The following is a 15191-nucleotide window of genomic DNA, read 5'->3' on the forward strand; positions in this document are numbered from 1 at the left end:
AAGCAAACATAGTATGTACCGATCTTTGCGGATTATTAATTACCAGTTAGTAATCCTATGATCATGAACTATTTAAGTTTAGAGTTATCATCTTTTAGGTCTCACTATTATGATCTCATCATAATCCATAAAAGCTTTACTTTAAAACTATGGATACTTATTTAAACACTTAAATAGATAGAGCCCGTAATAAAAACAAAACAAGTATTTTATTAATATCAATGAAATCAACAGATTACACAGGAAGTTATTCCTAAATCCTAATACATGATTGGACTTAGGACATATTCCTTTCAATACTCACACGCTCGATTTGGACTCCGGAATCACGATCAAAATCGCCTTTGATCCTCCTGCTTGTTTTCACAACCCTAACCCTAGTTCCCTTTTTCTTTTTCTTTTTATTTTCTGATTTTTAATTATAATTAACTGATTTTAATATAGTAATTCAGGTATTTATATTTATGAAAATAATACCCCTAAGTAAAATTAAGGGTCTAATTACATCCTAATAAAAATATTTGGCCCCAATTTATATAATTTTTGGGTATTAATATTGAATTTTTAAATATCCAATAAATACAAAATAAATGCTAAAAATTCCCAAAATTGTGAATATTACAAAAATAAAAAGAAAAATGATATATTAATTTCATGATCATGTAAAAATAAAGATGTAATTTTTGTGGGGTTTTTGGTACCCGAAGGGGTCCGGAAAAGTCATTTTTCGCGAAAAAGGTCAATTTGTAAAATGTCCAGGGGTTCAGAATAGCGATATGGTATAGGGCATTTTATAAAATAGGGCCAATGATTTTGTTTGAAATACAGGCTTTTAAAACATAGTTTTGAGTTGTGCGGGTTTTGATATAAAATATATAACGGGCGATAAAACGCTCAATAAATATCCAAAACACGTTTGGATCAAAATAGCCAACACATAACACATAGCAGTTAGGGTTTAATGAAACACATTTAATCACATAATAATACACTAATTTATCATTATTATAATATAATACAAACGTAATTTCTCGGTCGTTACACCTTCTATCAATTCTTTCTTGTTCATCAACCTCTGAATTATAAGAAAAACTACTGTAGTAAAAATTGATTCATCCAATACTTTGATCACCTTTTCATCAGTGTCAAAATCATTATCAGGTTCACAGCATCAAGATCTGCTTTTTCCTCAGGATGTGTGTCTGCTTCAAGAGACACGTTTGCATTAGTTATATCAATTGAGCAATGTCAGCGGTTAATTTCTTCTTCCTTTGAACAATCATCTCTTCATTCTCAACTTCTTTTGCTAAATCATGTCCTTGTACAGGAATAAAACCTTCTCTGAATAGGACATTCAGAAATGCAGAATCATTTGTAGACACTTGACTTAGTTTAGAAATTCTTCCTCTCCCTCTTCTTCCTCTAGCTCTTGTAGTCTTCCACTCTTTTTCCTCTTCCTTTAGAGGTGTTGCTTCAGCTTCAATTTGAGCCGGTAACTCCTTCTGTTGCATAACTGCTTCTTTAGTTGTTAAATCAGGAAATTCTTCAGTTATCAATCCAAGAGCACTCCTGGAATCTTTTGCTCAAACCTTTTATCTTTGTAGTATAGAACAATCTCTTCACTGTTTCCTTGTGTCTGTAGGAAAGAATAACCCTTTAACATCTGCTAAGTTAGAGATTGTAACATCACCAGTTCAGGAGTATCAACATTAGTCTTGTGCTTAACTCCATGAGCACCAGTAGACTTTCCTCGTCCTGAAGAACTAGATCTTTTAGAATGTTGAGATGATGAGCAGTAGAAGCAATTTGAACATTTTCAACCGGATTTTTATCATCATTACCATCAGTATCTTTATCTTTCCACTGAATAGAGTCAGGTGTACATTTTATAAAAGTTATCTTCTCCCCCTTTTTGGCATCAGTATTTGAAAGAAGAGAAAATATAGCATCCAGTTTATCATCCATTGAGATACTTTTTTTCCAAGAAGAAAATCGAGAATCCATGTTTTGTTGAGATTGAACCACGACTTTAACAGCATTTTTCACACTTATGAATTCAGCCGAAGTAAGTGAATTAATCATAAATGCATCAATCTTATTCTGGAAACTAGAATGAGATTTTTTCATATCAGCAAGTTCAAAGAGAATTCCTTTCACAGAAATGGTAGAGGCTTAAGATGCAATTTAGTTCAGGATTTAAAGTCATCATAGGCCCTGTGAACATGTTGCATACCAACAGCCGAAAGAGATAGAAGTATGTGCATCTATTCATGCAAATCCCATTCAGTCTTTCGAAAATGCTCAGCATTAGCATTTTAATAAGAAGGATCTACATTGAAATATGAAGAAGAACCAACATTTGACTTCTTAGATGTATCAATAGCAGTCTTAAGTTGAGCTGTGACAGAATCATCATGATCACTATATTCATCAAAATCAGAGCTAGAAAGACCCTCAGAAGAATTTGCAGAGCTAGGCAGAATTGCTTTGCCTTTATGAGGATCCTTAGCAATAGGTGCCTATTCCTGATGAGATCCTAAAGGTGATTCCTCAAGTGGAAGTGATGATAGTGGTGGAATAAACAACGCATCAGATGCTTTAACAAGCTAGTTAGGAGCAAGGAATTATTAGTAGAAAACTGCTTAAATGGACAGTTGATCAACATCAGGATTTGTTGTAGCATCAGGATTTTATTTGTCAAGAGAATGAACTAGGCTAGCATTAGTACTGTGAACTGATGGTTCTTGTGGGGCCTGGAATATGAGCTGCTTTAGCAAGTATTGGTGAAGGTTCTTGTGTACTCTCCTCAAATTAAGATCATTAATAACTATATCACCTTTGACAATACATCCTGATGAGCCTTCTTTTTTGCAGCAGTTGTTCAGAGTCAGCAAGAAGATCACCTTCAGCAAAATAAACAATGATTTGTGCAGCCTCTTCGTCTGCATCTTCCCTTTGTAAAGATGGTTCTTGTGTGACTGGATGTCTCCAGTTGCTAAATCCTTTTGAGACTTAGGTTCTTGTGGACTGACATCCATAGCAGAGGACTGAGCCTTTTTCTTCTTTCGAATGTACCTAACCATGTCTTCAGCTTTTCTTTTCAACTTGTTCTTGTCAGCTGTCTTGGGCACATCAGTTTCTTTGATCACTGGAAACTTTTTGATCAAAGCACTAGCATCAGTATTTGGCTCCTTGGTTCCAGTTGTGTCAACAGAGTCATCAAGAATTGCAACTGTTGATTTCTTATCTTCATCCTTGGCCCAATGGGCATGATCATCAGAGTTAGAATCATCTTGAATAATCAGCCTTCTTTTTCAAAATGGAAAACATTCTTCTTCTTCTCACTCTCACTCAGTGAGGCATGTCGAGCTTCTGTTCAGATTGAACAGATTTTTAACTAGCCTTTTCTTTAGTACAACTAATGCCTTTTGGGAGACATCAGAGGAGGCTAATTTAGTAGCTGGATTGGAGTTCTGTTTAGGAGAAGGAATGCTTGGGTTAGAGACAAGATGGGTAGTGTCTTGTTCCACAACATCAGGAAATGTTACAGAGGTGCCAGCATAAGAATTTGAGGCACTTGTGAAGGAGTAGGTCTATTTCTCAATAGAAATTGCCTGACTCCTGAGGCAGGAAAGGAGGTCCTGAAAACTTATTCTTTTCATCTCTTTAATATGCTCAGTGATAGCCTTCTCAGAAATTTGAAATACAGGAAGAAATTCATCATTAGCAAATTCAGCATTAGGGCATAGAAAATTAAAAATCAGTTGAAGAAATCTAGTATACCCTATTACTCCTGATATTTATTCTCTTAGCAATTATGAATTGAAGAATGGTGTTACCATAGTCAAAATTACCAGAGTAGAGAAGAGAGTACCCAATTTTCAGAGGTAGACGGAAGAGCATCAAAATTTATTGACTTATTCAAGAAACATCTGCTGATGCAATCAAAGAAGAAATTTCATTCTCTCTTTAATTTTGTCCTTGTCAATTTTCCAATTGTTGTGATGTCACCTTTATAGCTCAGAGTTCTGAGCATATCAAACAACTGCTCAGTTGCATAATTATTAGGAACACCATCACAAGCAGGCAATCTTAATGCTTGAACTAGAACATCAGCATTAACCTCATACCTGCATCCCTTATATTCAAAAGAGAAAGCAATATTTGTTTCATTAACTAGAGCTGTGTTGTATACCTGCATGACAGCCCTTTATGATACCTTAGTAGGATTTGTGAGAGCGCAACCAATTGGACATTGGAGTAAGAATCTTGTATATCATGAAAAGATTGAGGAAACTGCTGTTGTGAAAGTGGAGCCAAGTAGTTATTGGTTCCAAAAGTGTTGCCATGAATAATAGTGAAGAAAGGTGAAATCTCTGAAGATGACATGATGTTTGTAGGCGTTGAGGAAAAATATTCGTTAGATGTGAATAGTGAGGCTGTGTATATGATGATTGTGTCACATAAATTCTTGTACAAATATAAGTTTGCAAAGCTTAGTTGTATGTAACACACAAGAGAAGGAAGTTTAGTGAATTAGACTTCTGATAGTGGGTAATTACTGAAGAATATGAGTGGAAAATGGAGTAATGTGTGAAATTAGCAACAAAAGACGCACAGCTCTTTCAATAAATTGTTGTGTGAATTTATTCAACAATTTATCCACTTTTTGAACAATAATTAAGAAAAACAATCACTTTTCAGCATTAAACAATTCATAAATAATTTTGCAATAATATTTTAAATTAAAACATGTTGACCTGTCATCAGTATTTGGAACCTCTTATCTTTCAGGATTTATCGATTCAAATTAATCAATATTTGTCAAAATAAATTAAGCTTATCAGAAAACCATAATTTTAATATCAAGAATCATCAAAAGATACATGTTAATTGTGTGATTTAGAAATTAACCGGCTACAATTAAGAATGAGCACATGCATACATAACTAAGGAGCATAGATTAGGTCTTGTAAGCAAAACAAACAAAATTTCATTAATAGTTCAAGAGAGTACATTTCATGAAATTTTTGATTACATGCATAGGTGAGTACAAGAAAATCCTATTCTAATAGAGAAGAACATCAACAACCTTAGTCAAAGAAGCCTAACAAAGCTGATGGTGAAGAGAAGCAGCTAGAGGATGTACAATATTAATGAAATGTTGTAGAACCAGCTGAAATGCGCCATTATTTGAGAAGAAAGAGATATGAGAAATAAAAGTGAAGTGAGCATTATGTGTTTAGGAAGAGATGATTGGACTGAATGATGAATGATGGTTTAAGTAACTGATAGAGGAGAGAGGGATATCAAAAAACTGAGGGTCTGATTAATTATTAAGTGCAAAGTTAACTTAATAATTTAACCAAAAAATATCTTATTAAAGCGCGTCTTCCTAAACTGATTCGCAATGATGACTATGATAATATTCATACATGCACATTTAGCAAATAAATTCACTTAATTTATCATGCATATAAAATACATAAAAAAATCCCAGCTTAATAGCTTGAACAACAGTTAGGACACATCAGGAGTTGATCAATATACAGCGGGATTTGATCAAATATAAATTTAAAAGAATTATCTATCCCAACTAACCATAGACCAAGTTGACATTGACAAGCTTTGTAAATGTGCTGAGTAATGGCTTTGTAAAGATATCAGCCAGTTGCTGATCAGTAGGAATAAAATGAAGCTCAATCGTTCCTTCCATGACATGCTCTCTTATAAAGTGATATCTGATGCTGATATGTTTAGTAAGAGAGTGTTGCACTGGGTTTCCTGTCATAACATAGCACTTGATTATAACAATAAATAGGAATTTTAGAAATGATAATCCATAGTCCATGAGCTGATTCCTCATCCATAACAACTGAGCACATCAACTCCTAGCTGCAATATATTCAGCCTCAGCAGTTGAAGTAGAAATGGATTTCTGCTTCTTACTAAAACCATGAGAAAAATCGAACTCCCAAAAAATATAGCTCCCAGATGTACTCTTCCTGTCTATCTTGCAGCCAGCACAAGTCAGCGTCCGAATATCCACATAATCCGAAATCAGCTTCCCGTACATACCAGAGACCAAATGATACAGTACCCTTGAGGTATCTGAAGATTCTCTTCACTACAATAGATGTGTCTCCCTATGATTTTCCTGAAATCTTGCACACAAATAGGTGGGCAAACATAATGTCTTTCCTACTATCCGTTAGGTACAAAAGAGAACCAATCATACCTCTGTAGTTTGTGATATCAACTATTGTACCTTCATGAGGATCAGCTTTGTAGCAGTTGTCATAGGAGTAGTTGCAGTTGCACTTTCGTGCATATTAAACCTTTTTAACAAATTCTTTGTATAGTTTGACTGATTAATGTAGATTCCATTATCAGTCTGCTTAATTTTCAATCCCAAGAAGTAACTCATCTCTCTCATCATGCTCATTTGATATCTTGATTGCATCAATTTTGAGAACTTATCACATATTTTTTGATTAGTTGATCCAAAAATGATATCATCCACATAAATATAAAATAAAAGCATATCTTTACCTTGATTAAGATAAAATAAAGTTTTATCTATTGTACCTCTTTGAATCTACTTTCAAGCAGAAACTAAGCAAGGGTCTTATACCATGCCCTAGGTGCTTGCTTTAGTCCATAGAGTGCTTTATCAAGTCAATAAATATAATCAAGGATGTTTAGAGGATCCACAAAACCTGGTGGCTGTTCAACCATAGACTTCCTCTTCAAGTTTTTCCATTGAGAAATGCACTCTTGACATCCATCTGAAAGACTTTAAATTTCTTGTGTATAGTATATGCCAAGAAAATTCTGATTGCTTCCAGCCTAGCAATAGGAGCAAATGTTTCATCATAGTCAATGCCTTCCTGTTGGGAATATCCTTTAACCACCAATCTTGCCTTGTTTATGACAATGGTTCTATTAGAATCAATCTTATTTCTGAAGACCCACTTTGTGCCTACAATTGACCTATTTTTAGGTCTAGGCACCAGCTTCCAAACTTTATTTTTTTTGAACTCGTTCAACTCTTCTTGCATAGCTATGACCCAGTCTGCATCTTTGAGTGCATCTTCTACTTTCTTTGGCTCATCTTTAAAAGTAGATTGTGATACAAACATTCACTTTTGAGTTGCACTTCTTATCTTTACACCTTCATCAGGATTTCCAATGATCAGATCAGGAGTATGATCTTTAGTCCATTTTCTGGCACTAGGAAATGTCATTCTGGAGCTAGATGCTCCCCCTGAATTGTATGCATCATCAAATACATTTGAGGCTCCCCCTAAATCAGTGATGTTATCTCCTGATGAAGTTTTGGGACTCGACTCATGTCCATCTGATATTGAATCAACATTGTATTCTGAATAACCAGATTGAGAGGAACTCTGAGTTGATTCTTCAGTGTTAGTACTATCAGTTGAACCTTGTTGTTGCTCCCCCTCAACATATGCAGGTTCATTAGTACAATGATCATCTTCAGAATCTGAAGGAGTATAAGGATTCAATCATCAGTAATTGACAGTTCATTAGAGTTTGATGCAGATTCCAACAGTGCATTTTTAATTACAAAGATCATACTTTCATGTGAGTCTTCTTCAAAACCTGGAATCTTCTTATCATCAAAAGATACATTTATGGAGATAACTACAATATTTGTTTTCAGATTGAAAACCTTGTATGGTCTTGATGGTGAGTAACCAACAAAGATTCCTTGATCAGCTTTTAATTCAAATTTTCCTAGCTGATCAATATGAGTTCTCATAACAAAGCACTTGCATCCAAATACATGAAGATGTTTGAGACTAGGCTTCTTTTCTTTCATCATTTGATAAGGAGTGACACCATGTCTATTTATCAGTGTGATATTCAGAGTATAGCAGGCTGTGTTTACTACTTCAGCCCAGAAGTAAGTGGGTAGGTTTGGTTTCTTGTAGCAGAGTCCTGCCAGCTTCAATAAGGGTTCTGTTCTTTCTCTCACAACACCATTTTATTGGGGTGTGCCAGGAGCTGAGAATGGTTGTTGTGTGCCTTTGTACTTGCAGACTTCCTCCATTTTTGAGTTCTTGACTCAGTGCCATTATCACTTCTCAGTATTTTCATTTTGAAGGTGGATCCATTCTCAATTTGCCTTATATGATCCAGAAGAATTTCTGGAGTTTCCATCCTTCCTGTGTAAAAAATAAACCCAAGTGTATCTAGTGAAATCATCAACAATTACAAGTGTGTACCTTTTCTTGTTGATAGAAATTATGTTTAATGGTTCGAAGAGATCCAAGTGTAACATATGATATGCTCAGTGATAGAGAATTATGTTTTACTTTGAAAGATACTCTTCTTTGCTTGGATTTTTGACAAGCAGCACAAAGACCATGAGATGAGTATAGCATATTTGGTAATCCTCTAACCAGCTCATTCTTGTCAAGTTCATTGATTGAATTGAAGTTGAGATGTGAGAGCTTCTTATGCTAATTCCAGCTCTCATCTACTGATGCCTTTGAGATAAGGCAAGTGGCTTCTTGATCAAGACTTTCATGTAGTCTTGCTTAATCCATATTGCCATGTCCTATATCCTATAAAGACAATCTTCTTTGACTTGTTGTGAATAACTTCACAGTGAGAGTCATAGAACACCACATGATAACCTATGTCAGTGATTTGACTGATGCTTAGAAGATTATGCTTAGTCCTTCCACCAGAGTTACATTATCTAATGCTACCTTTCCAATTATCAAGTTGCCATATCCCAAAGTGTGTCCTATATTTCCATCTCCATAGATACGTTTAGGCCAGCCTTCTTCTCAAATTCTGACAGCAGGGATTTATTTCCAGTCATGTGTCCTGAACATCCACTATCCAAGACAAGAGTATTTTTCTTGTTACCCTACAGTCAGAAGAGTAAATAATTAAAAGGATTTTAAGGACCCACACTTGTTGGGCCCCTCTTTTTGGAAAACTTAAGCCTTTATGATTCAGGAATACTTCTGACAGTTTTCCCTTGTCAGGATTTGTCTTATCAGAAGTAGATTTAGTAGAACTAGAAGAATTGAGCATATAAGCAGTTTTATTGAATTTAGGAAAAGGTTCATAATAGTTGTGATACAGCTTATGATAAGAACTACAAGTGTAAATTGAATGACAGCTACTACCACAATGAAAACAAGGATTTTGTAGTTTATAAAATACTGATCTACCCCTAACACCAGACTCAGGAATAACAGTTTTCATTTTTTTACTCATCTTGCAATCAATAGCAAGATGATTAGTATTACCACAATTAAAGCAAGTTTTTCTAGGAGCATTGAGAACAAACTTATAATTAGAATCTTTAGAGATACCTTGATTACCATTCCTGTTTCTTTTAGGACTTTTTACTTGAGGTTTGTCAGTAACCTCAGATAATTTCTTTTTCAATTGTCTTTTAGAAAAAAGTCCTATGTTCTTTCTTTCTTAACAATCTTAATGGTTTCCTTGTTTTCCTTTCTTTGAGATTTATCACTTACTGACTTATCTTGGGATGCTGAGGTTGAACCCTTTTCAAAGATAGATTTGGGTTCATTAGCTTCTGAAGAGATAACTTAACAGGAGTCTTAAGGGTAGTTTTATTTTCAGTGTCAACATCCTTAACTCCATCTACATAACCAAGGCATTCTTTCCAGTTTTCTTATAAATCATCTCATGAACCTTTTTGCCTGACACAGTCCAGGCATTAAGAGTTTTCCTCTCATTTTCTAATTCTTCCTCTAACATACTATACTTAGCCTGTTACGACCGGCATTTTATGTAATATTATTGTGGATTGGTATAATATTAAAGTCAAATGAAAATATATTCAATGATTGTACGCTAGTGTGAGTGAAAGTTTCTGCATTATAAATTTGCTTTGTGTAGTATATGATTTTTCAAAGCAAGAGTTATTTAATTTCTTTATTTTTGATTTATAAAAATTTTCTTTTAAAAGGTATTTTTGTTCACAAATTTTGAAAATGATTTTATAAAGTCTCTAAAAATCCAAGTTATTTTATGGTATAAATTTTATAATTTTTGAACTTGTATTTTATTTTATAAAAATAAATCTTTAAAAATTTATTTGTTGTAATTAGCAATTTACATGGAAGCCCTTGCATGCAAATCACTCTTCTATTCTACCAAAGGGCAAAGGAGACCTTTCCAACCCCACTAACTCAATTGTTGCTAACCAAATTATCCACACTAACCTTGCATGCAAAATGGCCTAACTTTAGCTAGAGGTCATTTTTGTATATTCTCACTTCCACTCATTCTTTTATCAATCCAAAAGCATAAAACCAAAAACAAAGTGGGAGAAGTCATTTCACTCACTCCACACTCCAACACACCTCATTTTCCTCTCCTTCCCCTCCCTCCCTTTTGCTCTCGGCCGAACCCCATTTCCCCCACTCCCTTCCATTTTTCATTCCATTTCTCATCTTCCCTAGTGTAATTCTTTCACCTACATTTATTTTATATACTTCCCAAGAGTTTTGTGATTTGGAAGATGAAGTTTCATGGTTGCATGTGTAGTTTTGTGTGATCTCCAAAGAGAAACTCTTGATTCTTGTAAATTCAAGAGCTCTCTATGAGATATATTATGTATATGTGCTAACTAAGTGTTTTATGGAGATATCATGCTTTAAAATCCTTTGCATGCTACTGAAATTTCATTATATATTTATGTTTAGCCATGCATGTTAGTTTTAAGACATTAAAATGATGATCAACCTTGTTTTGCATGCTACTCTTTTCGAAATCATGTAGTTATGTTTAAAAATCTATAAATTCGAAATATGTGTGTTTAAAATAGATTGTTTTTATGATAAATTTCTTATTAATACTTAAAAGAAGTTATATTTCATGATTATTAAGGATGAGTATTAAGTGCAAGTCGATTTTGCAAGCATTTACAACTTTATGCCTAGCCGAAATCTTGTTATGTGCTTTCCATGAGTTGCATGTTATATATTTAGTTGCATGTTGTTGTTTTTGGGCATGGATGATCTCACCCAAGTTTATTTTGAGAATAAGGGAGTTAGTTCAGTAGATTATCATGTATAAGTCTTGGTTTAAGTATTGAGTTGTTGTTAGTTGAGTTTGTCAAGTCAAAACCATGGAAAATGAGAGTTATAGTTTCTGCAGAAAAATCAGTATAGCACCCTGAGGTTTAGAGTGAGTTTTGACCATGTCATTGGTGTGCACTTTCAGGCCCAAGCTACCAGAAGTTAGTATTGGGAGTATATAAAAGGTTTTAGGAGTTGGTTGGAGGTTTGCATGTCATTTCGTTAGGTGCACAAGTAGAATCACAAAATCTGTCCTGCAGGGGACAGTTTTGTTGCAACTTAGAAATAGGGAGATTTGACCATGTCATGGGTAGGCCCTCATTAGGCCCAATTGGGCCTTAGTTAGAGGGTATGTCAGAGAAGTGTTTCCAACCATAGTTCATTGGATATGAGCTAGAACCATGTGTCACAAGTTAATTCAAGTCAGGGCATTTTCTGCCCAGAAAAACAGGGGAACCTTGGACTTTTAGCTTAGGCCCAAGAAGGCCCAAGCCAGGCCCTTGAGCCACATCAAGTTTGTGAGATGCCCTTAGGTCAGGAGAGTCTTGTGTAAAAGTTTTGAAGGAAAAATTGTAGTTTAAGAGTGCCTAATGCACTCAAGAAACCATAGTTGTCATTCTGAAATTTGCACCAGTGAGCACTATCAGTTATCACATAGTTTTAGAACACTTAGAAGTGAGTATTAGGTCGACCACCATAGTTGTAAGATAGTATAAGGTCATTAGAGCAAAAGGCACAAGTGAGGGTCAATAGGTTTTGGATAATTTAGGAAAGGCACATCGAGTTAGGAAACCGAAATTAGAAGACCTTGTCTAGATTAGCGACCAAGTGACTTAAGTTGTGAGTCGAGATCATCCAAGCCTAGTGTTGCATTATGGTATATATGGTGTTATTTGGTGTTAATATATGATATGTGAATATGTGGCTATGTGTGTGCAATTGTAATTTAAAAGTGAATATAAATTAAGTGCATATAGGCCTAAGTGCCATCCGTGTTTAATTTCGAGTTGTAAATAGGTTAAGTTGGTGAGAATATATTATAATGAGGATTATTATTATTTATGTAGGATCTCGAGACGAGGGAAAACTTGCCATAAAAGTCGAGTGAAGCTCCAGTTGTTGCTCCTACCAGTCAGACCAGACCAGTCTATCTCAAGGCAAGTGATTCAGCTTGACCTTCATATTTACCACAAATAGTTCTTATATATTGATGCAATTATCCTGAGTCATTTTGATATATTTAAATCAAGCGTATCTTTTGTTTATCTTTGAGTTACATAGAGATGCCATGAACCCTCGAGTACGTATTGCAAGTAGTTCAAAAGTCTTTCATGACAGTTTAATGCCATGATAAAATGAAGAGTTGATATATTACTTGATGGATCCTCTTGATTAACATGTTGACGTTTCCTAAGTATTAATATCTCATCCTGATACTTGAATCCCTATAGAACCTTACTTTGAATTTTGATAGTCAGATACTTACCAGCTTGATTCCTCATTGATTGATACCCTCTTTCTTATCCTAAAGCTTGACAATTCTGATATGTCCTGAGTTAAAGATCATTCTTCATACCTTAACACCCTTAGTATTCATGAAGCTTACCTTCTTGATGATCCAGCACTTGAACCTTGATGAGAAACCATTGCTTTGAGCCCAAATTGGCATTACCCTTCATATATTTCATTAGCCTCACTAAATCCTCTTGTCCAATCATTGATATATAAAAACCATTCAATTACTTGAATAGAGAATAGTTTTGTGAATCATGGCTCTGATATTCAGTACCTTGTTTCCCGTATTTCGAGTTGATCTATAATCCCTTGATAAAAATGTTTACAGTCAAAAGAGATTTTGTCATAAATCGGCATCAGTTTTTAAAATGATTAAAATGTGGATTTTTCAGTCCCAAAGGGGGATAAATGTTTTCTTGAATGGTGGATCTGGACTGAGACGCGAGTCCTTTCCACACTTATATTAGGCTTAAAAGTTGCCTAGGGATTCCCAATAATGTTTTAGAACCCAGCGAGGTTCGGGATTACTTCGCGGCTGATCACCGGCTGTAATTCGTAGCGTCATAAAATTATTTTAATTAAGACATGATTTTAAAATTGTTTTGATGCAAGCAAAATGATGCCATCTCACATAGTTTCTATCTCTCGTTACCTTTGGTTATGATTTTCCATTGTCATTCTTAAAAGTATATCTCAATTTATGTTTTGTGTCGTACTGTTAGCCCTTGTTGAGCATTTGGCTCACTTCTTGTTTTACCCTTATATTACAGCTAGCAGCTATGGTTAGATTCAAGCAGACTGCCCGTAAGACCTGTGATGTTGATGCTTATGTTCGAGCTCAGGTAGAATAAGTAATAATAGTTGTGTGAGGACTCGGTATTTGTAATCAGATGTAATAGTTGGTAGTGTTGGGTTGTTCCAAACCCTAAACTGTAAGATCTTGGATTTTGGTTGTGTATTCTTCATTAAAATGATGTAATAGCTATATTTATTTTGCTATTTAAGTTGGGGGTGTGACAGGTTTTGGTATCAGAGCTACGGTTTAGAGTCCCTGGACAGCCCAAATAGGTTATAGGATTTGTGTGTAGGTTATAGATATTATGCGAGAGAGTAGGTTAAGTAAATTATTATTAATACTCCTCTTATTGGTTGTCAGCAAAGGGCGCATTCCTCGTCATCCTCTGGGTCGGACGACACTATTGCTTTCTCCGTGTATGCTGAGTTGAGGCGCGAGTTCGACATGCTTCAGGGCAAGTACGACCGACTGATAGACCGACTGAAGAACGTGTATCCGGACAGCCGAACCTATGAAGGGAAGCCCAAGGAGCAGATGACTGCGAGACTTGAGACCTTGGTTCAGTACGTTAACACTAAGCTTGAGGAGATGCCAGCGCACCGGGACCGTACCAGCCAGTATGTCATTCAGATGGTGGCGGATGAGCTCCAGAGCATTGTGAAGACGCTTCGAGAGGAAAAGACTACCAAGCCCCGTTCAGATGGAGTGGAGCCATAGTTCTTTCCATTTACCTTTCATGTTATTGTACTATCAGACTCTATGGAATCCCCAGTTGTTTCCGTTTTTCCTTTAAATAAGCCTGTTATTCCTAGAATCAGACTATGTCCCAATCTTATGTACTGTGACCTTTAAAATTTCAAAAATTATGTGCTATTGTTCCATTTGCTCTCAACTGTTATTCTTTTTATCATCATATCTGCTTAATTTGGAAACTTGACCCCATATGTAAATGAGAATGCCATGCGATTCCCTCGAATCATTTTATCATTCATATCTGTTTTGACACAACTCTTATTTCAGGATCATGCCTCCCAAAAAGAAGAACCCAACCACCACCTTCACCATAGACCCAAATATTCTTCGACTACTGGAAACCTTACAACAACAAACCAATGCTATAGCTCAACAACAACTAACTCTTCAACAACGAATTGAAAACCAAGATAACCGTGAGCCACACCAACCACCTGAACCACCAGTACCACCTAGACAAATTGTCACTTTCAAGGCTTTTCAGAATGTGAATCCACCTGTATTACATGATACCACTGATCCAGTGATAGCTAACACATGGATCAAGGAGATGGAAAGGGCTTTTGAGTTGGTGCAGTTAGGAGACGATCAGAAGATGCCGTATGCTACTTACTTCTTGAAGGGAGAAGTTATCTATTAGTGGGAATCAGTAAAGGCTATGGAAGTCACTCATCAGGTTTCTTGGGAGAGATTTAAAAAGTTATTTCTGGACAAGTATTACCCTAAGTACATGCAGAATCAGATGGAGCTAAAATTTCTTGAGTTGAAGCAAGGGAATATGACTGTATTGGAGTATGAGAAGAAGTTCACTGAGTTGTCAAGGTTTGTGACAAAGTATACCAGCACTGAGGAGGAAAAAGCAAAGAAATTTCAGCAAGGATTGGAGCCTAGGATCAGAGATAGGGTGGCTATGTTTGAGCTTGAAACTTATGCGGGAGTAGTACAGAAAGCTGCTCTGATTGAGAATAATGGGATGCAGTCAAGGAAAGAGAGGGATAACAAGAAGAGGAAGGTTCCATTTTATGGAGAAA

The sequence above is a fragment of the Apium graveolens genome, chromosome 5 (assembly GCF_009905375.1).
Source record: "Apium graveolens cultivar Ventura chromosome 5, ASM990537v1, whole genome shotgun sequence".
Taxonomy (NCBI): domain Eukaryota; kingdom Viridiplantae; phylum Streptophyta; class Magnoliopsida; order Apiales; family Apiaceae; genus Apium; species Apium graveolens.